The sequence below is a fragment of the Mesoplodon bidens genome, assembly GCF_964165515.1.
Source record: "Mesoplodon bidens genome assembly, chromosome: 12".
NCBI lineage: Eukaryota > Metazoa > Chordata > Mammalia > Artiodactyla > Ziphiidae > Mesoplodon > Mesoplodon bidens.
In genome coordinates, this window is record NC_138168.1 from 83633175 (window position 1) to 83655410 (window position 22236).

Genomic DNA, 22236 nt, shown 5'->3' on the forward strand with positions numbered 1-22236 from the left:
ATTATGTTGTTCTGCGCATACAGCTTTAAATTTGCCTGCTGCAGCTTGAAGCATTACACAAACTGTTGGTCCGCTGACTGCCTCTCTGGCAGCAGCACACACAGAAAATAGATTGCTAAGGGTTTTTCCCCTCCTCCCCCTCTCCTCTCTCTCTCTCTTCCTCTTTCTCTCTTTTTTTAAACCAGTCGTGAACATTTTTTAATCTTGTGGCATTTTTAATCAACACGTATTTCCTTCCAGGACCTATGATCCTCTATTGATTCCCATTAAAATGCTTTTCTTTTCTGTGCCCCCTCTGCTGATCGAATTTCAGATCAGCCACAGGATATGCAACTAACCTTCCGGCACTACTGAACCCAACCGAGCGAGGGTGATCAAAAGGCTTGATGCATTCATTAAACATTCCCTTCGCCCGGGCTGGAGCTCTAATGGAAGCTATCTCTTTGCCTTGCAATTTTTTCTCCTTTTTGTCTCTCCCCCCACCTCCAAAAAATGTTTTTTGCCTTTGATCGCAGGGGAGGGGGGGAGAACATGAGAACAAAAGAGACCTATCTTTTTCCCCGGGGCTGACGTCAGTTCGATTTTACTGACAACTATTCGAGCGTGTGTAGCAGTTGGAAGCGGCCCCTTGCCCGCCCCTGCCCCCCACACCTTCCACTTTGGGGAGAAAACAAGACTTTCAGCGGCTCTGGAGACGCGCCCTGAAAATGGCCCGCTCGGGCCCAGCGCTCGATGCCCTCCCGCCCGCTCGGCAAAGGGCATTCGAGGCTTATTTGTGTGGCACGATCTTTACTGGGGCGGAAAACACGCGGCGGGGGAGGAGCGGGAACGGGCACGGGCCGGGCGGGGAGAGCAGGAATGTTCCCTCCCGGCCGCGGGAGGACTCGTGCGGGGAACTACGTCCCCGCCGGCGCGGCCACGCGGGCTACGGTTATCGGGCGGCGGCGGGTGGGGCGGCGGCCCGAGGGCCCCGGGCTTGCGGAGCCAGGGCGCAGGGACCCGTCACCCCCGCGGGCGCGGGCGCGCGTGCGCGGCGCTGCCCCCACGCCCGGGCCGCCGCGGCCTCGGCGGCGCCAGCTCCCCGCTCGGCTAGCGCGGCGGCGGCGGCGGGCGGCCGGCAAGACCCGGGCTGGAGCCAGCGCGGACGGGATCGGGCGGCGCGGCCGCTGCTGAGGTGGGGGCGGCGCGGGGCGGCAGGAAGAGCCGGAGAAGAGGCGCCGGCTCCCAGGCGCGCGGCGCGAGGAGGCTCTTCTCCGGGATCGCGCACGTGGCCTGCGGGCCGAGGTGCAGGGCGAGCGGGGTCCCAGAGAAATTCCCTGTCGGGTCTCGGAGCAAACACACCCAGCGAGGGCGCAGCCCGTCCTACAGTTGCCAGGAGCCAAAGATCTATAACCGACCCAAACCATTTCTGGAAAAATCATATTTTCCAGGCTTTCGTGGAAGAGTCATTACTTCTATTCTAAATCCGGAGGGGAATGTGCGTCCATTTCAGGGAGAAAGAAAGATGTGAAAAGTACACTGATTCCGGGGAGTACGGCTTGGACCTGCGCCCGGTGACCACCTACACTGGTCCCTTCGCCTGAGCACACCTGTGACACTGGTTCATTAAGGACACGCACCTCAGGCTCTTACTATCAACAAATTTGGCCAGACCAAAGGCGAATTTGAAAATGGGCCCCTCACCTCAGGATCTTGACTTATTAAGGCAGAACATGCAGCAAATAAAAGTCCACCAGTGCCGGCCGGGCCCTGTTATTCCCGTGGCGCCTCGCACCTACCCCCACTTTTGCATTCACCGCAAGGGGCTGAGACGATGTGTTTACCCATCCACCTCCCCGGGGGCGGAAGACTCCTAGAGTGGATGCCAAGGCTAGTTCTGTGTATCTGCCCCAGCACTCCAGAGCATACCACCGGCTCTGAGTAAATGTTTTCCTGAATGAGTGCATAGTGGAGGTAACGGTAAAGCGCTGCGTCGCACAGAGGAAAGAACAACTAATTTTGCCTAAGGACAGGGGCCAGGGAAGGCTTCCTGAAAGAGAGGCGTTTGAGCTGGACTCTGAAGACCAACCACAGATGACAGTAGAGACCATTCCAGGACGAGAGAGCTCCACCAGCACAGGAGGGCCGTGCAGTGGGTGGGGATGTGGTGGATCTGAACGGGGGAACTTGGAGGCATAGAAAAGGGAGCACCACGGCTAGAGCTGGAAAGCACGGAATGCCTCACTGTAAAGGGAACAGCGGGCACAGACATTTTATTTAAGGGTCTAGACTAGGGACATGCAAATGTAAAATAAAATAAGGAGTATGGATATACAGGAAGGAAGGAGGGAGGGAGAGAGGGAGAAAAAGAGAGAAGGAAGGAAGGGGGAGGGAGGGAGGAAGATAAGGAAAGCAGTTTATGTGGGCATTTCAGAAAAATTATATGAAAACAAAAACATGCCAAGGAAAACTCCTGGCTTGAGACTCTAGGGGAAAAAAAACCATTTTTTAAAAAAATAGCATTTGAGGGGAGTCCCTATGGAAGAGGGAGAGAAAGGTTTTGATTAATGATCTTTGACCATTACAGTGTTTCTCATCGGTGAAGGCATGAATTGGTTAAGAAAAAAAGGAAAAGCTATTAGACATCACTATTCAGAAAGAAATGGAACTCAAAACGCTATCAGATACACTGAAAACAAGATAAATGTTGTTTATCATCTGTACTGTAAATCATTCGGGAATTCTAACTAAATTGTAGCACAGTCAATAGAATATTATGCAGCCATTAAAAATGAAGTATATTTATTGGAAAGATGTTCACAATACATTGTCATGTGAAGAAGCAAATTATAAGCACCTCTGGAAGGGCATATCTAAAATGTTAGCAGGGTTCCCTCTAGATGTTTGATTATTAGTCATTTTTCACTTTCTTCAAAACTGTAAGCATTGTCTGAATCTTAACAATGAGCAATTATTACCTTTTTAATTAGAAAATAAACACATGATTAACTAAAGTTTTAATCTTTTAAAAATGTATATGGCTTTTGTGAAACTAAAGTGACATCCATGGCATTGGGAATCCTCATGGATGTCTTTGGAGTCAGGCTGACCTGAATGCTGCGCAAGGCACCTTTTCTTCCCTGTGCCATCTGACTCAAGCTATTTCAAGACTTTTTTGGGCCTTGAACTATGAAGTGAAGATAATATCTCCCTAATAGTGTTGTGGTGAGGACTGAAAATAATATCTGTAATGCCTGGCCCCCAGGAGGTGCTCAGTGAGTGGAAGTGTTCATGAAAGGGTAAAGGGCACAGGCTTAAGAAAATATTTTTCTTCTCAGATGCTCCCTCTGCCTACAAATATTCCTCCTTTCCCTCCCAGATGGTAAGACTGTACTTCCTCGTCTATTTGCAGTTAGGAGTGGCCATGTGACAGACTCTGGCCAACAAAGTGAACAGAAGGAACATGTGTCACCAGTGAGCACTTTGCCATGTTCTCTTCTTCTGTCTGCCATGATAACTAGCAACTCCCAAGGAGGGCCTTCTCTGTCTGCCCCGATTCCAGAGTGAGGAGAAGCAGAGCCTCCCACCCCTCCATAGACATGGAGCATGAGTGAGGATAAACCTTTGTTGTCGTCAGCCACTAAGATTTGGGGGCTGTTTGTCACAAAGCCTAGTTTAACTCATGCTGACTGACACAGCCACTGACTTGTTTTGTGACCTTGGGAAAGTTAGTTAACCTCTCTAGGTTTCCATTTCTTCCTCTGTAAAATGTGGATGTTAATATTCCCACTCCATAGGTTGATGGAGAGAACGAGTTCATGTGTAAAGCACTTGGCACCTGCACCTGGCACCTGGGAAGTACACATGAAATGACAGGGACTATTGTAATCTCACCAGGAGGGCTTATCATCCCCATCTATGAAATGGGAGCAGGCGTCTATGCCGAGGGGATCAGTTGACGCACGTTGTCTTTCTACCATTGGATATGCTCTTACTGAAGCCATTCAAATAAAGATACGCATAAATAAGAGATAGAGCCGATGTAGGTAAGAAAATCCACTCAAGTATTATTGATAATCTCCTTTCCATCCTTGGAAGAAATGCCAAATGGTAAGTCCTAGTAGAGTCGGCAGCCACATGGCCACTAAGTCATGTCTCTCCCATGATAGCCAAGAGAGTCCTCTGGGGGTTAAGAACATCGAAAGTTTCCAATGACTCTGGGTCACAGATAGTCACTCATGTGAATGTGATTTAGAGAAATGACTATAAAGATAGTGACGACCCCCCCACCCCCATCCCCCCAGTTTCTTATCCTCTCAGAGTCTTAAAAACACAATGGTCTCTAATGCAAGAGAGAAAAAAAGAAAGTTGTGTGTCTGGATTGTTCTGATGCTCTGCGTGCCTTCCCAGCTTAGACCAGGGAGTGAGGAGAGCATGTGGCCGTAAAAAATACTTGCTCTTCAGAGCATAGAAAAGCTTTGTTTCCATTGCTACACAATCAGGAAGCCTCAGGATTCTGACAGAAAATGAACAGTCCTCTGAGGGTTTTTGGGCACGAGGCCAGACACCTCAGAGGATCCAGAAGGAATGTGAAGAGTGGCTCTTCTCCCTGGGGGAGCTCAGCAGGGGGTCTTGTAGCACCTTCCCAGTTTGGAAAGGGATGTAAGCCCAGTGAAATTCTCAGGCAACATACAATGGAGCTTTTATTACCTCGATTTCAGTTACTCAAGGCTAACGTTGAATGAGCCACTCAGAAAACCTCTTCACTTGCTCTAAGAAGGAGTAGTGTGCCACCGTAGAGTAATGAGTAATGAAGAGTCCCGTCTTTCCGTTTGCAGGGTGCTTTATATTCAACCAAGTGGTTCCCCATACATGTACTCATTCCATCCTTACAATGAAAGGATCAGCCAAACAAGAGGGCAATGTTGCCCCTATTGTACCTCTACTTGACCAACTTGAAAAGCACGGTGTCTTTCTGGACTTTAAGTATTCCACCAACATAGAAGGCATGGCAGAAGTGGAGCCAAGGCAGGGAGTTAGTTCTGGGACTGGGCGGCCTACCTGAAAAGATCATCGAGCAGATGGCACAAGGTTTAACTATAATACAGGCCTGTGATTTCTATGTCCATCACAACCAGCAAACAGCCGCCTCTCCATTTCCAAAGCCGTTACACTGATCCACTCATTATTGACCACACCCTTGGATTGCTTCCTACCTCCTAGTTCTGCAGACATCCTCCCATCCTCCGTATTGACGCCCAACTAATCTTCCTAAGCATCACTTTCATCATGTCACTCGCTCACGCAAAAGTCTCCAGTGCCTAAGTACAAGCTCCTAGACCCATAAGTGCAGGTCCTCTGTAGGCCCACCCTACTGAGTCGTTAGTTTAGTCAGCAGTCCATTCCCAAGTTGCTTCCACTCTGGCTAGTATGCCTTCCCTTCTCCTTGCCACAAATCAAAATCCTACACACAAGGCCAGCAGATGTCATAACCTCCATGAAAATGTCATCAGCACCTCCGGCTGACAAAAGTTTTTCCACATCCCTGAATTTCAGTAAGCTTTCTACAGTTCAGCACAGTCATCTTCAAAGTAGGTACACTTACTCCTCTGGGGCTGAGTAAGGCTTTCCGAAGGAGCATGCGGACAAGAATATTTTGAAGGAAAGCAACATACAGATCTTGAATTCAGTATCCGTTCTTTATTAAATATCCCCGCCCCCCTTTTGCAATGGCCCTCCCCTTACTTTACAAAAGAAAGGTGCCCCTCTCTTCCCAATCTTTCTAGGGTTCATTGCTCTGGAGTTTAACACAGCCCACCCCCTGCCCTGGCCCCAAATAAAGGAAAAAATGAAAATGTTGGTGTTAGTTTAAGTGTGGGGGAGGTGAATGGCTCTAGGAACTGTGTACCAGTTTGTTAGCATTGCTGTAACAAACTACCACAAACCGGTGGCATGAACCGCAGAAATGTATTGCCTCACAGTTCTGGACACTAGAAGTCCAAAATCTAGGTGTGGGCAGGGTTCCTTCCTTCTGAGGGCTGTGAGGGAATGTTCTGTTCCAGATCTCTCTACTTGGCTGGTGGATGGCCGGCTTCTCCCAGTGTCTTTACGTCCTCCTCCCTCTGTGAGTGTCTCTGTGTCCAAATTTCCCCTTTTTATAAGGACACCAGTCATAGTGGATTAGGGTCCACTCTAATGACCTCTTCTTAATTAATTATATCTGCAACAACATTATTTCCAAACACGATCACATTTGGAGGTACCCGTGGTTAGGATTTCATATGAACTTTGGTGGATACACAACTCGACCCATGAGAGACTGGATAACAAATCCCTTGCAAGTCAGTCAGTTTTGCTTTCAAAACTGAGGGAAAAAATAGTGAAGTCATCAGGTCATTAGAACTATCATTTGATAATGGATTACCATGTGATTTGGGGCAAATAAGTCAGGAGTTTCAAAAATTGAAGGACATTTTTATAACAAAACTCCATTCCCATCTCTTTATTTTTAAGAACATGGGCTTCCCTGGTGGCGCAGTGGTTGAGAGTCCACCTGCCAATGCAGGGGACACGGGTTCGTGCCCCGGTCTGGGAAGATCCCACATGCCGCGGAGCGGCTGGACCCGTGAGCCATGGCCACTGAGCCTGCGCATCCGGAGCTTATGCTCCACAACGGGAGAGGCCACAGCAGTGAGAGGCCCGCGTACTGCATCAAAATAAAAAAAAAAGAACAAGGATTCTTCATCTCTAAAAAATGAAAAATAGAATGGTTGCTAAACACTTTGTTATTCTAACAATAAGTAAAATTTATCCATAGTACATATAATGTTTGAAAAAAGTACAGCATCACCTATCTTATTAAGAAGTGCAAACTTCCAGTAAAACTTTACTTTTCATGTTAGCATTTATCAGAATGTTCTATTCATTTAGGTTGTTTTGATCAATTGTGTAATACTAGTAATTATAATGATAACTCAATCCAGAAATCACTTAGACCCTATGGTTACAGGAATTTTTTTTTCTTTTTTTTTTTGCGGTACGCAGGCCTCTGCGGAGCACAGGCTCCGGACGCGCAGGCTCAGCGGCCATGGCTCACGGGCTCAGCCGCTCCGCGGCATGTGGGATCCTCCCGGACCGGGGCACGAACCCGTGTCCCCTGCATCGGCAGGCGGACTCTCAACCACTGCGCCACCAGGGAAGCCCTACAGGAATTTTAAAGTGCATAAATTTTAACTTTTATACAAATGTTTGATAGATAAAAAGTATGATAGGATACTCAGTAAAAGATGTTCAATCATAAACATATTACATTAGCATAAAATTTTGAAGGGGAAGTAGAATGGAAATAAAATTTCAAACATAGAAGGCATGGCAGAAGTGGAGGCAAGGCAGGGAGTTATATTTAATTTTTGCTTGCTAAAGACGAGCTTACTTGTGTATTTCTTAAATGGATGATGGTGGATAACAAACTATTACAGGATTTAGATTCCATTTGGATACATTTAAAACAATGATGTGGGCTTCCCTGGTGGCGCAGTGGTTGAGAGTCCGCCTGCCGATGCAGGGGACACGGGTTCGTGCCCCGGTCTGGGAAGATCCCACATGCCGCAGAGCGGCTGGGCCCGTGAGCCATGGCCGCTGAGCCTGTGCGTCCGGAGCCTGTGCTCTGCAAGGGGAGAGGCCACAACAGTGAGAGGCCCGCCTACCGCAAAAAAAAAAAAAAAAAAAAAAAAAACAATGATGTAACCATTTTATTCTAAAATGTCAATATTTATGATATACTACAAATTATATTCTTTGCACCTGTTTGAATTTATGATAAAATTATAAATATCAATTTTTAAATATGTAAAGAAGAGCATAGTTTTCTAAACTATTTTAGGATCCTTGAGCAAAACCTTTAAAGATTAACTCTTACACAGTGCCAAATTTTGTATCGTTCTTTAGGTGTCTTAGGGGATGCTCAGAATGTGGTCTGCTGTAGCTCACTGTTAATCCAGGGAAATTAACTGAGTTTGGGTCTTAACCTAGTGTTGCCACCATTTCCACCCACAGATGGAATGGTGGAATTGGATGCATGCTGGCAATCTTGGATTCCTTTCTGAGAGACAGCATGACGACCTGAAAAGTGCATGGTCTTCAACCACAATGAGATACCACTTTACACCCATTAGGATGGCTATTATCAGAGAGAAAGAAAGAGAGGGAGGGAGGGAGGAAAAGGAAAGGGAAAGAAAGGAAAGAAAAAAACGAAAGGAAAGTGTTGACGAGGATGTGGAGAAATTCGAAGTCTCGTGCAGGGCTGTTGGGAGCGTAAAATGGTGCAATCGCTGTGGAAAACAGTATGGCAATTCCTCAGAAAATTAAAAATAGGACTACCGTATGATCTGGCAATTCCACCTCTGGATATATACCCAAAAGAATTGAAAGCAGATATCAAACAGATATTTGTATACCAATGTTCCTAGTAGCATTCTTCACAATAGCCAGGCAGTGAAAGCAACACATATGCCTATCAACAGAATAGACACACAAAATGTAGTAGATACCTAGAAAGGAATGTTTTCAGACTGAAAGAAAAATAAGGAAATTCTGACACATTACAACATGGATGAACTTTGAAGTCATTACGCTATGTAAAATAAGCCAGTCACAAAATGACAAATATTGTGTGATTCCACTTATATGAAGTACTTAGAATAGTCAAATTCACAGAGACAGAAAGTAGAAGGATGGTTTCCAGGGGCTGGAGAGAGAGAAAAATGGGGAGTAATTGTTTAATATTAGTATTTTTATAGTATGTTATTGTTTAATGGGTACAGAGGTTCGGTCTTGCAAAATGGAAAGCGTTCTAGAGATGGATGGTGGTGATGGTTATATAATATTAATGTACTTAATGCCACTGAACTGTACACTTAAAAATGGCTAAAATGATCAGTTTTATGTCATGTATATTTTACCACATTTTTTTAAATTACGTTCTTTAGACTCAGAGGACCCTAAGTTCAAATCCAGTATCTTCTAGGTGTGTGACCTTGAACAGGTTTCTTAAACTCCCTGAGTCTCAGAAAGGATATAAAAATGCCTAAGTTGGAGGATTGTTATGAGAATTAAAACATAAACAGATTTGTAGTGACCCTGAGGTGTGCCACCGAGATCCCCTCTTCAGGACTGAGGTGTCATTGCCCCAGATGCTGGGGTGGTGACTGCTGTGGCCCACAGATGCAAACCTCTTCAAGCATCACCCCCAAGGGGAGCTGCCTCACCCAAAGTTTGTAACCCTTCTCGGGAGACAGCAACTGATGCCCGCTTACAAGGTCTAGCCCTTCACCTCAATCCGGGAACACTCTGGAGGGTCATCCCAACCCCACAGCTTCCAGGAGGATCCAGTGAGGTTTCTGCTGAGTGAACACACATTCTGCCTCTACCCAGTCCTGCTTCTCTCACCTTCTTACAGTCGTGGGACAATAAGTCTCCTGCCTGCAGAGCTCCATCTCAGAGTCTGTTTCCAGGTAGCACTCCTCTGCCCAAAATTTCCTGAGAGCTTCCCATGTCCTCAGAATGAAACCTGAAATGCGCATCATTTGCCTGTCTCTCCTGCTGCTTCTCTCTCAGCCCATCCCAGCCACGCTGGGCCTCAAGTGTACATGCCACGCTCATCTCTCCCAGGCGCCTGTACACTTGCTGTTCTCTCTGCCTGGGACACCTGTCCTCCCGGCTGGCATAGCTCAGTCCGCCCCTCCAGGTGATATCCTCAGAGAGGATATCTCTGAGGATATCTCAGAGGATATCTCTGCCCTACAATATCCCCTGCATACACCCGAATCCCTCTCTATCACTTTACCCTGCTTTGCTGTTCTTCATAGCATTTACCGTAATGTGAAATGGTACTATATACTCACTTGCTTATAAGCACTAGAAAGTAGGGTCCCCAAAGGCAGGGCCCTCCTCCTCCTTCAGGCCTGAGGTGTTCCCAGCAGCCAGAATGCCTGGCACATAACAGGCACTTTGTGGAAAGCATTCATGGATTAGAGATAATGTACACTGAACGTATCACTTGGCATAGCGCAAGTCAGGGGCTCAACAGATGGTGCCTATTATTTTATTATATTTCTTGTCTGTCCAACTCAGACAGTGAATGTCAGATAGGGTCCTTTTGTACACCTTTCTATAGTGCTAGGCACAAAATCACTCAGTAAATAAATCTTTTTAACTGGACTTGACTTGTTCTAAAGCCAATAGTGAGGGGGAGCTGAGATTATTTTTGTCCAAGCTGGCTGGCTGGCTCTGCTTGATTTGAATGGCCAAGATTCTAGCACATCATGTCAGGTCTTTATTAAAATTAATTATAATCAGACTCCATCCGTCTCTTGCAAGGGAGAGAAGAAAGCAGCTTCCCACAAAAGTCGTCCTGGCCACTCTCGGAGGCAGAGGGTTACTATGAGGCCCTATGTGACATCTCTTCACTCTAATCATCAAATGTCATAAATATCCAATAATCTTCTAGAAACTACAAAAAAAGGGAGGTAATAGATATGATCTCTGCCCCCAGATCACTTATAATCTAAACTTGTCAGAGCAGAAGAGAGAGGCCCTGTTATTTTTCCCCTGTTCCTTATCCAGTCTCAGCGATGTCCCCTCCCCACTGCGCTCCACTCACCTCAAAGTCTGACAGGAACGTACTGCCTGGCATTCCTACCTGTTTGACGTCTCATGTTCTTGGCCGCATAATGAGAGTGCACTTTATGGATTATATGGCACACAGTGTCTCCTGCTTTGCCATATTCAGGGAGCAGCAAATACATACAGTTTAAGTGCCCTGTTTCCTTACTATACAGTTATCATGTATCTCTGTACAGTGAAACCAGCCTTCAGAATGCTGTGTAGAAGGTGGTGATAATTCTTGGCTCTTCTTTTTGCAGATGCAAAAAAATCTAAGAAAGGGAAGCCATTCCTCACCACCAGGAGTGCATGTAAAGGAGGGCTGCCTGCCAGGCACGGTATTCGGGTAATTCAATTCATTCGTAATTTAATCCCCAGCGCAACACTCCAAGGTAGGTGGTGTTATCCTCCATTTACAGATGAAGAAAGAGGTTAGAGAGATTAAGTAATGTATATTAGGTCACCCAGATGTTAGGTAATAAACCAGGATTTGAACTAAGCTTTCTCTGATTCCAAAGTCTCTTCTAAGACTGTGCTATACCGCCGTGCACCCTTGGGCTGTTTACTTACTTCTTTGGGCCCAAGCTTGGTTATCCTCCTTAATAGCTCCCACTCTACCCTGGATACTATTTTTAAAAAACTATAAAAAGTTGCCCAACCGAATTAAAAATATTACAAAGCTACAACAGTTATAAAGTTAAAACAGAATAGTAAGCAGAGAAACAGTAGAGTTCAGAAATAAACTTAGGTATATGATAAAGGGAACATTTCAAATGGAAGAAAAATGGATTATTCTACAAATGGTATTGGGAAACCTGGTTAGCAAAACAATTAGTAGGTGCCCAATAAGTGACTGTAATTTGTACATTGTGCAATTATGATATAACATGTTGTCCAGCTCCCGCATGACTGCTGGGACAAAAGATTCGGGATAACTTTTTGAGTTTTGGATTTTTTAAGTCTCTGGTCTATACAGTACTCTGATCTTCTGAATGCCTCACAATCTCCCACGATACTTTCAATTTGGAGAGTGTTTTCACTACCCTATTAGTGCAGGGCAGGTGCTGTTATTCCCACTTTCTATATAAAGGCACTGAGGCTCGGAGAGGTTAAGTTCACAGCTGGCATGGCATGTGAAACTTAAACACCCCCTTACTGATTCTTTGTGTTACTGTCTTACTATCAGACTCAATACACGGGCTGTCCATCACATTCACACCCACACAATTTAAACAATGAAAAACAATGTCACTACATTAACACAATAACTATGTTAATTTCTCTGGATTCCTGATTAGTCTTTGTCCATAATACACATATTTAACATAAGTGCAATCATAGTTAAATTACAAGTTAGTGGCCCATTTTTCCACTTCACATTGTATCCTAATTTGCCAATACTGTTCACAATTTTGCAGCAGATGACTGATGTACATCTTGACTGTCTCTTACACGCTCCTGTTCTTTAAACCCATCTGTGTAAATCTCCATTTCTTTTTTTAAATTTATTTATTTTTATTTTTATTTATTTTTGGCTTCGTTGGGTCTTTGTTGCTGTGCACGGGCTTTCTCTAGTTGCGGCGAGCAGGGGCTACTCTTCGTTGAGGTGCACAGGCTTCTCATTGCTGTGGCTTCTCTTGTTGCGGAGCACGGGCTCTAGGTACGTGGTCTTCAGTAGTTGTGGCACACGGGCTCAGTAGTTGTGGTTCACGGGCTCTAGAGCGCAGGCTCAGTAGTTATGGCGCACGGGCTTAGGCGCTCCGCGGCATGTGGGATCTTCCCGGACCAGGGCTGGAACCTGTATGCCCTGCATTGGCAGGCGGATTCTTAACCACTGCGCCACCAGGGAAGCCCTAAATCTCCATTTCTAATCCAAATGCTCTTAAATGAATTTCTTTCACAGGAGTGAATGCATGCAGCTGTGTTCCTCACACAGGCAGCCATTTATCTCCCTTCCCTCAAGGAGAAGTCCTGTGTCTTTTCCTAGTCCATGGGTGACTCTACATGTACAGTGTGTTTGGTTTCCTCTGCTTTCAGAGTTTTTCTCCAGGAACTCTTCTTCTGAAGATTCTTGCCTGGGTGTAAGCAGCGGAAGGGGGTGTCAGTTGCCTTCTCGGAGTTGATGACCATTGCATTCCTGTTAAGGATTCCCTCCCCACTCCTTTTTTAACCTGTGGCTTCCCAATTTAGCTTCCTCAGGACAGTCATCACTAAAACCATGCTTCACCCCCATGGTTTCCTCCCTGGCCAGGGAGAAATTTCAAACTGAACATTTTCATCACCATTATGTATATAGTATGATTCATGGAGAACAGACTCTGCTTAGAGAATTAAATAAGTCATTGTTTTCAATCATCCACGGTGGTTGTTTAAAGAGAGACACATCTCCTTTACTTACTGTTCTATTCTCCCCATTTCAGGAGATGAAAATGACCTCATGGAAGCACACCCTGACCTGACTGGTCTCTGTTTAAAAACAAGTATATAAAGAGAGACATGGGGAAAAAAATACATTTTTTGGTCAGTGCCTGTCCTAAATATTCCATAAGGTCAAGTTCAGTCTACTTAAAATAAGGAGTTATGAGGTCTTAACAAGGCACTACTCAAATAGGCTGTCAACAAACACCTATGGAATGGCTGTGCATGAGTCTGTTAGATCTCAGAAGGACATACACAGTCTCTGCCCTCAAGAGGCTGATTCTCTACACCCAGTTGTCTGGCAGACACACACACTGACAAAATCTGCCAAAAGAGGGTGATAATAAGAGGGTTGTAATATTTCTGCAAAAGGTTGATTTAGATCAGGGTTATAGCTATGAAGTGCTTTTACTTAATTAAAATAGAGATTATTAAGCTACAGAATAATAACAATAATAACTGGGAAAGATGCTATTATGATTTGGTTTTGCTTTCAGACAGCTAATTGCAAAACATTTGTGCAAGAGGAAGAGTAAGTTTTTTTTTTTTTTTTTTCCCCTAAGAACGTATTCTATCTATCAACAAAGGCAACTATTTTCTTTTTCACCATTAAGGAGCCTTTCCTGGGGAAAGAAGCTCTAATTCCATTCTGGGAGCAAAGAAAGAAAATGTATGATTTAGTACATCCCAGATTGATTGTAACTTTTCATGACTCAGCAAAGATGGGTTAGGAATGTCCAAACATATTTGAATGTTATGCCTTTGTGAGGCATGGGCATTGCCAGTAGTTGAAAGTTATGGTAGCTGTGATTCAACAGGGGAACAGCAACCTCTATCTGAGAAAAATATAATACTATAGTAACAAGCCAAATTGCTGGCATTGTCAGTAGCTGTGATTTCACTTTATTGATTGTCTCCTGTGAAACATGAGGCTCTTTATTTGAATGATTTGTATAGGTGTCATATCAGGTTAATTGCAAAGCAATTGGATTTAATAATAATATAACTGTGTATCCATGTCCATCGATTCCTAGAACCGTGAGATGTGAATTGCACTTGACTGTGAGGTCGTGCAATCCTATGCAATGGGATGAGCCAGTCCCAGGCTGATCATGTAAATTTAAGCTGCCCAGAGTGAGCTTTAACTTATATGGCAGTTTGGATTGTTACTGAAATATTTTATAGGTCTGGAACATGATTGGTTATAAATTGGATGCCCTTGAATTGTTTTAAAAAGCATAGCTTTATGTTGAGTTAACAGCATGACGCTAAGATTGGTACCAATGTAAATACAGAGGATGAAGGCTTTCTGTTGGTCATGCTTTCTTGCAAATTTTCACAGTTGCTTAAATTATTTCACTCTTAGTTGGGCTGCTTTGTCTTTGTTAGTCCATTGAGTAAGGAATGTAAGGTGGTTCTCAACGTGGACAGAAGTTCCCTGAAAGGCAAGGACACATACCACATAAATATATCAATGACCAAGTTCATCATTCCATAACAGCTAAAGAAACAACATCATTATATATTTGCATAATTTATAGTTATGTTTAAAATTCGTGGATATTTTCCACTTTTTCAGTCAAAGGACATTCGTTTCCAAGAGGGTTGAAACAGGGGAAAAAACAAGTTTTGTGGGAAAATATCACATCCATATGGTGAAGAAAAACTAAAAAAAAAACATTCAAGACAAATCTAAGCAGGAAAATTTAAGAGGTCTCAGAGATAGAAGGAAAAGGAGGAGGAGAAGAAAGAGGAGAATGAAGAAAGGAAGAGTTATAAAACGAGAAGATGGAGTAACACAGTAAATACGGGCTGGCACAATAACAGCACTCAGTAGAGGTTTTTGAATCAGTGACTCATTTAACCAAATGTTTTAAAAGTTGTGAAGAAAGTTAGTAATGAATCAAAATATATTGCCTAGATTGCCGTCTTTGATGAATCTAAAAAGGAGCACTGGACATTTTTGTTTAGGCCAAATGTTGCTACGTGAATTTACACTAAAATATTGTCTTCACCAGTTATATTTACATCCTCTATCATTTTAACTAGCACAATTGCCATAACATTTTCTCCATATCATTTGGCTTCACGGTCATTTTGGAGAGATCACTGGGAGAATCACTGACTTCTACAATTCATCCAAACCCAGAATGTAAAATCATTCTCCTAAACCTAAATGCTTCTCATCTCCCTTCTGCTTTGGTTAAGCTGACTTTCTCACCAACTTAAAGACAACTTGTTTGTGGGGGGGGGGGGATACCAAATTCAAAATAAAACTAAATACACTTAATAAGCATATTTACCTAGTAAGATATAAGCTATGTTTATTAGTGCCCCACAGGTTGATCTTTCTGTGAGCACAAGCCCTACAAGGTGGTTTTTAACCGTTTTTCAGAAACATGTTTGAATGTGTTAATGGCTGAGATGCAGGCCCTGTCTAAACGCTAATGAATTATGTGACCATGTGTTCAGAGTTGCTCTGGCCCACAGTTGACAGCTGAGTCAACTGAAAGCAACAGCAGTGACAGGAGACAAGAAAAGAAGCTACTTTTATCTTTTACAGATCTTTATTTGGTATGAATATAGTGATAATATTTCCGACTTAGGAGGCCTATAGGAACCTAGACAATTTTAAAAGGAGGTGTAAGTGAGATTACACACACTATCAAGAAGAAAACTTCATATTTATGAATAAAGTTAAGTGCATAGTGTTTTCTAGTGTAATGAGGATAACAGAAATCAGTATCCTTCTGTTATGCCTACGGTTCCATCTCTTTGGCCTTGTGATTTCACCATGTAGTCGCCAGACACTGGATTTTCTTAATTAAAGCGAGACTCTTGTTAAGTGAAAACAGTAAAATGAAGAGATTCTAGTAAGAATCAACAAAAGAAAAATGACACTAAAAGAATGAACCTTGCCTTACTGTTCATATTTTTATGTAGCTCCTCATAAACACTCCACTTGTATAAAAAGTACAGCAATTTTCAACTATTAGGATGCATTTTGGACCCAAGACTGAAGAAAAGTTAAAAACGATAAAATGTTCTTCTCATTCTAAAGAGATGCTTCCTCTGAATGGATTCATGTTTTTTATATTTCATGTATTTCATAGGCACCTTTCTCTTTGTTCATAAACATTTTATTCATAGCCTGGAAAGACAAAAAACAAAAAGCAACAACAACAACAAAACCCTGACAATCCAATTTGCTTTTAGTTCTACCTACTCTGAGTCCCACCCTCCATTTTTCTACCTTATTTCTAGTGCTTTGTCGTTATAATAGTGAAGGAAAACAAAAAGCCTACAGTGTTTGAGCAAAACCTCACCAAACTGCTCTGCCCTCCAAAACCTGTGTCCTGTGCCCCAGGGGCAGACACCAGCTGGAAAATGGGGCTGGGGAGGTGGAGCCGGGGAGGGGAGAATGGCAAAATGTGACCTGGCAGCACACTGCTGGGAAATGGTGCTCAAGGTCTCTCTTAGGCTAGAGTTTCTATCTTATAAAAGATTTGAAATTTTTATACTGTCACAGAACAAATAAAACCATGACTATTGTTTCACAATATGTGCAGCCAATTGCACGTACTGATTGTATGTTTCTTGTTCTATCACATTTCCAACAGTTGCAAATGTTTCTTACCCTGGGACTGTCAGGATGTCATATTGGTTTACTAGGGGGGTGGGGCATAGGGGAGGACCTCAGAGCATGAAGAGATAGCTGTCAATTGGATGATGGAAGATGACGCATACTTGCTGTTCCACCCACCCCCATTCCGTGCTCTGATCAGGCACTGATTCACTTGACTCATCGCTCAGGCATTCCCCTATTTCATTTCCATGCACTTGTTCATGCCCACACTGACCGTATTCCAAACCCCAAAGTGGGGCACCAGCTCTAGCAATTATGACCATACTTGCAGGACCATGGTCAGGTTTGAAATAAAAACTGTCTCAGAAGATCTAGACCATGAGATGGTCATATCCACTGCATTTCTTCCAGTTCATCCATCTATAAAAATCTACCCCATTTATTAGGGACTCATTTAAGTGCTCCTCATTCAAAAAACCTTTTTTTTAACTATTCTAATGTAATGTGACTCCTTCTGAATTAATAGTTTGTAAAATGTTGCCTTATATTTATTACAATGGTGATTTACATCTATAGAATATATTATAACAGTATAACCTCATCCGTACTTTTTTAAAACATGTAATATAAGCCATGCATCTGTTATTCTGATAAAAATGTAAAAGAGGGGAGTTTTTTTTTTTAAGTATGCTACAGGGGCTTCCCTGGTGGCGCAGTGGTTGAGAGTCCGCCTGCCGATGCAGGGGACATGGGTTTGTGCCCCGGTCCGGGAAGATCCCACATGCCGCAGAGCGGCTAGGCCCGTGAGCCATGGCTGCTGGGCCTGTGCATCCAGAGCCTGTGCTCCGCAGCGGGAGAGGCCACAGCAGTGAGAAGCCCACGTAATGCAAAAAATAAAAAATAAATAAATAAATAAATAAATAAAGTATGCTACATGTGGGCTTCCCTGGTGGCACAGTGGTTAAGAATCCGCCTGCCAACGCAGGGGACGTGGGCTCAAGCCCTGGTCTGGGAAGATCTCACATGCCACAGAGCAACTAAGCCCATGCACCACAACTACTGAGCCTGCGCTCTAGAGCCCGCAAGCCACAACTACTGAGCCCGTGTGCCACAACTACTGAAGACCACGTAGCTAGAGCCCATGCTCCGCAGCAAAAGAAGCCACCTCAATGAGAAGCCCGCACACTGCAAGGAAGAGTAGCCCCCACTCGCCGCAACCAGAGAAAGCTCTCGCGCAGCAACAAAGACCCAACACAGCCAAAAATAAACAATTTTAAAAAATAAAGTATGCTCCATCTATGTTATATATATAATATCATTAGAAAAGGCAATTAACACATAGCTTTCATGTTATGTATAAATGTTAACCATTTTTTAAGCACTATTCAAGCATGGCATGCTAGATAGTGTTGGAATTTTTAGTTTTCTAAGGCTGTTTCTGTTTATAAACTACTTTGCCTACTCCCTTGGCCCTCCAAAAGAGACATATTTATAATCAATTTATTTAAGCAATTATAGATGAAGGCATAGATTGGGGAGGACCTACCTAAAGATCCTCTGCGACAAGTCTTAGAAATCTCAAGCCAAGATAGGAACATTAGTACTGCACCTATTGCCTGTGCCACTCTAGAGGCACAGTTATATTAGCTTATAATTGATGCCTTGTATTTTATTTTCTTGCCTCCTTGTTTACTAACTCTATGTTTTCTAATAGAACTATGCAACTTTGGAGTTTGGGGATCAAATATCTGCCTCTCTTCCATTACTGCTGCTATCTAGATTGTCTATTGACATTTTCTACACCTGGTCATCTGGTGTTTACTTGAACGAATACAATGAACATACCATTTCTAATACTGATACTCACTTTATCAGAAAGGTTATTCTTACAGTGAACTGAAATCTGATTTGTCGCCTCTCACTTCCTTTTTTTATTGAAGTATAGTTGATTTACAATGTTGTGCTAGTTTCAGATGTACAGCAAAGTGATTCAGAGTCTTTTCCATTATAAGTTATTATAAAATATTGACTATAGCTCCCTATGCTATATAGTGGGTCCTTGTTGTTTATCTATTTTATATATAGTAGTGTGTATATGTTAATCCCAAACTCCTGATTTATCTCTCACCCAAACCTGCCCCACTATCCCCTTTGGTAACCATAAGTTTGTTTTCTATGTCTGTGACTCTATATCTGTTTTGTAAATGTGTCTCTTTTGGAGAAGGTTCAAAGAATGAAAGAATAATGTGGTTAAAGTACAGGCAATGAGGGGTAGGGAAGTAAGAGGTAAAGTTGGAGAGTTCAAACACCACCAGAAGCCTTGGAGGCCTGATAAGTTTTCTCCTCAAAACAATAGGGCGTCACTGAAGAGTGTGGTAAATTGCATTCTTGATCACCAAATATTCCGGCTTCACTTCCTCCAGTGTTTCTCCCTGTGAGAAGATTATGCATCCCTCCATATTGAACTCAGAAGAGACTTTGTGACCTGCTTTGGCCAATGAAGTGTGGGCAGCAATGACAGGCGTCCCTTCCAGGCAGAAGCTTTAAGAGCCAGCATGCGGATCACACTTTCTCTTTGGTCATGGTCACTGCTACCATGGCCGGCAATGTTCCACATAGAGGCTGCTCCATCAGCTTGAATCCCAAAGTGGAATTTCCATCGAGCAAAGCCACAGACATGCTATGAATGAGCAGTAAGCTGCTGTTGTTGAAAACTAAAGAGATTTCTGGGGTTGTTTGTTACTACAGGTATTACCTAACTTATTCTGATAGATACAAAGGATTTGATGAGTCCTGAGGGAACATGACCAAATTTGTGTTTGGAAAAGATGAGCAACTACTATTCAGAAAGTAGATTACTGAAAAGAAACCAAAGTAGGTTCTGGAAAACAAATTAGGCAGTTATTACATTAATCCAAGTAATTGCACAATGGTGAACACAGAGATACAAAGATGTAGATATAGCGAAAAACTATTTAGGAGGTAAAATTTTCAGGGTTTTGGGATAGATTTTGATCCTTGGTGGAAGAGGGGAATGAAGAAATGGGAGTTTGGGGGAGGATGCCTAAGTGTCTGGCTGTAGGCTTCAGATGAACACTGGTGACTTAAGATGAAATGGATAAAACTAAAAGAGGACAATACTTGAGAGAACAGATCACGAAGTTTAGAACATGCTGAATCTGAAGCGCCTTTGAGACAGCCAAAGGATGTTGAGTGGGCAGTTGGCTATAGGTCTGGGACCCAAAGGAAAGGTCAGGTTAGAGAGAGAAATTTAGGAATCACTGGTATATAGATGGTAACCATGGGTAGCAGTGAGTTTGCTAGGTAGAGAGTAAATAGTAAAAACCATAAGAGGAAGAGAGCAAAAGAGAAAAAGATTTTAGGACTAAATGTTGAGAAGCTCCAAAACTTAACATCTGGGTGACAAACTTACGCTTATTTAGAAGGATTAACCAGAGAGGAGGAAAGAGAATCAGGAGGATATGGTGCCTCAGAAGCCAAAAAGAAAGAGTGTTTTTCAAAAAGGAGGGAGTGATTCAGTGTCAAGGCTGCTCAGAACTCAAGAAAGATGAGACCAAGAAATCTCCACTGGGTTGAGCAGCATGAAGGTCACTGGGGGCCTTTGCCACAGCCAGTTGTTACCAAAATGGTGAGGTGCCACACAGTGTCCCTGCTGGCTGTCGCACAAGGACATGAGTGAGGCCAGCATCCCTACAGGAGGGTCAATCTCTATGTATCAGTCCTGCTGACAGGGTCTCACGAACATTCACTAACACGCTCCCTGTGCTACCCAGTAGTGTGTCCTGCCCCCTTTCTCCACCCTCTGCAGAGATTAAGGAAAAAAATATGGCTCCAAACCATGATACAACCATTATTTAACATCATTTTGTGGGTATTTTGGAAAACAGGACTAACTACACACGCCATGATATTCAGTTACAAAATTAAACATACTCTTAAAAAGTTTATTCACATTAATTTAATGTAATTAAAAGAAAATACCAAAACCCACATGCAGTGTTAAAACAAAAAACTTTCTGCTGATTAAAAAATACATATGTTCTTTTGAATTAGAGTAGTTTTTCCTTTTTGGCAGGGGGAGGGTGCAGGAGGTGGGGATAAAGAAAGAATCCTCCCTTCTTTTTTTAATTTATTTTTTATTGAAGTATAGTTAATTTACAATGTTGTGTTAGTTTCAGGTATGCAGCAAAGCGATTCAGTTATACATATATATCTATTCTTTGTCAGATTCTTTTCCATTATAGGTTATTACAAGGTATTACATACAGTTCCCTATGCTAATCAGTAGGAACTTGTTGATTATCTATTTTATATATATATATATATATATAGTAGTGTGTATCTGTTAATCCCAAACTCCTAATTTATCCTTCCCCCCAACCCTCTTCCCCTTTGGTAACCATTTCTTATTTTTCTTAATTTCTGGTCCAGATTGCTCCTAAAAATATTGTGACTACATACTTCTAGCTTATTCATTTATAAAATAATCTTATTTTTTTTGTCTTTTGAACTGTCCCTCAGGCCCGGCCTTTTCTTTTCTCACCCATTTCTGCCACTTCTTGCTTCTGTCTTTGCCCCCCCCCATTCATTTTGCATAAGTGCCTACCTGCCAGAATCCTATTCTTAAAATCCCATTTTAATCATTTCTCTGCCATCAGAGAAATGTAAAGTCTCTGAAGCTTTACATCATGTGAAATGTCAAGTTCTCCACTTAGAACACAATCTGTCCTCATCTGACTACCCCACCCCCCACCCCAGGTACAAATTCTGCTCCGTTAAGGCTCATCAGAACCAGGGCTCACACTCCTATTTGCCTTTTCTCTGTACTTTGGGACCGACCTCCCCTTTGGCTGAAATGCCCTCTGCTAGTCCCTTCACATACCAGATCTGACCCATCTTTCGAGGTCCTGTAGGAAAAATCTGCACGTAGAAATTGCTTACCTTCTACAAGAAATTTGGTAGTAAAAAATGAATTTTATGGAGATTTTACTATGCTCTTTACATGAATTATGTCATGGAATACTCAGAATAGCCCCTTGAGATAGACAACATTTTGCATATGATGAAAGTAGGGATTAAGTTCATCCGTGGAAAAGCACTTAGCACAGTGTCTCCCCATGATAAGGATTCGGTAAATGCTGACTGTCATTATGCTTACTGGAGAGATTTAGTAATTCTTCCAGGTCACACAGCAGTAAGTGAAAGAGCTAGAACTCAAACTCTGGCTTCACAGCCCACTCTTACTTTGACAAGAGCAGCAATACTCTGCACTGCTGCTACCTTGCCAACCTTCTTCAACTGTTACAGTCAACAGTGATTTCTGCTGCCTGAATTCCCTAGCAGTTGGAGTATCTGTACTAGGCTGGTTTGTACTTGACGGCTATCTTACTTGGACTTTTACTTTTTCTTCAGTATATGTCTTATCTCAAGACATAAAGATGTGTCTTATGTTTACTAGAGTAAAGACTAGTGGTGTGCGGACAAATGTCTACCAATCAGCTCTCAAGGAGGGGAAGGGGCTGATTCATACTATTTGCTTTCAGTGGTATAAGTACTGCTACAATGGTCAA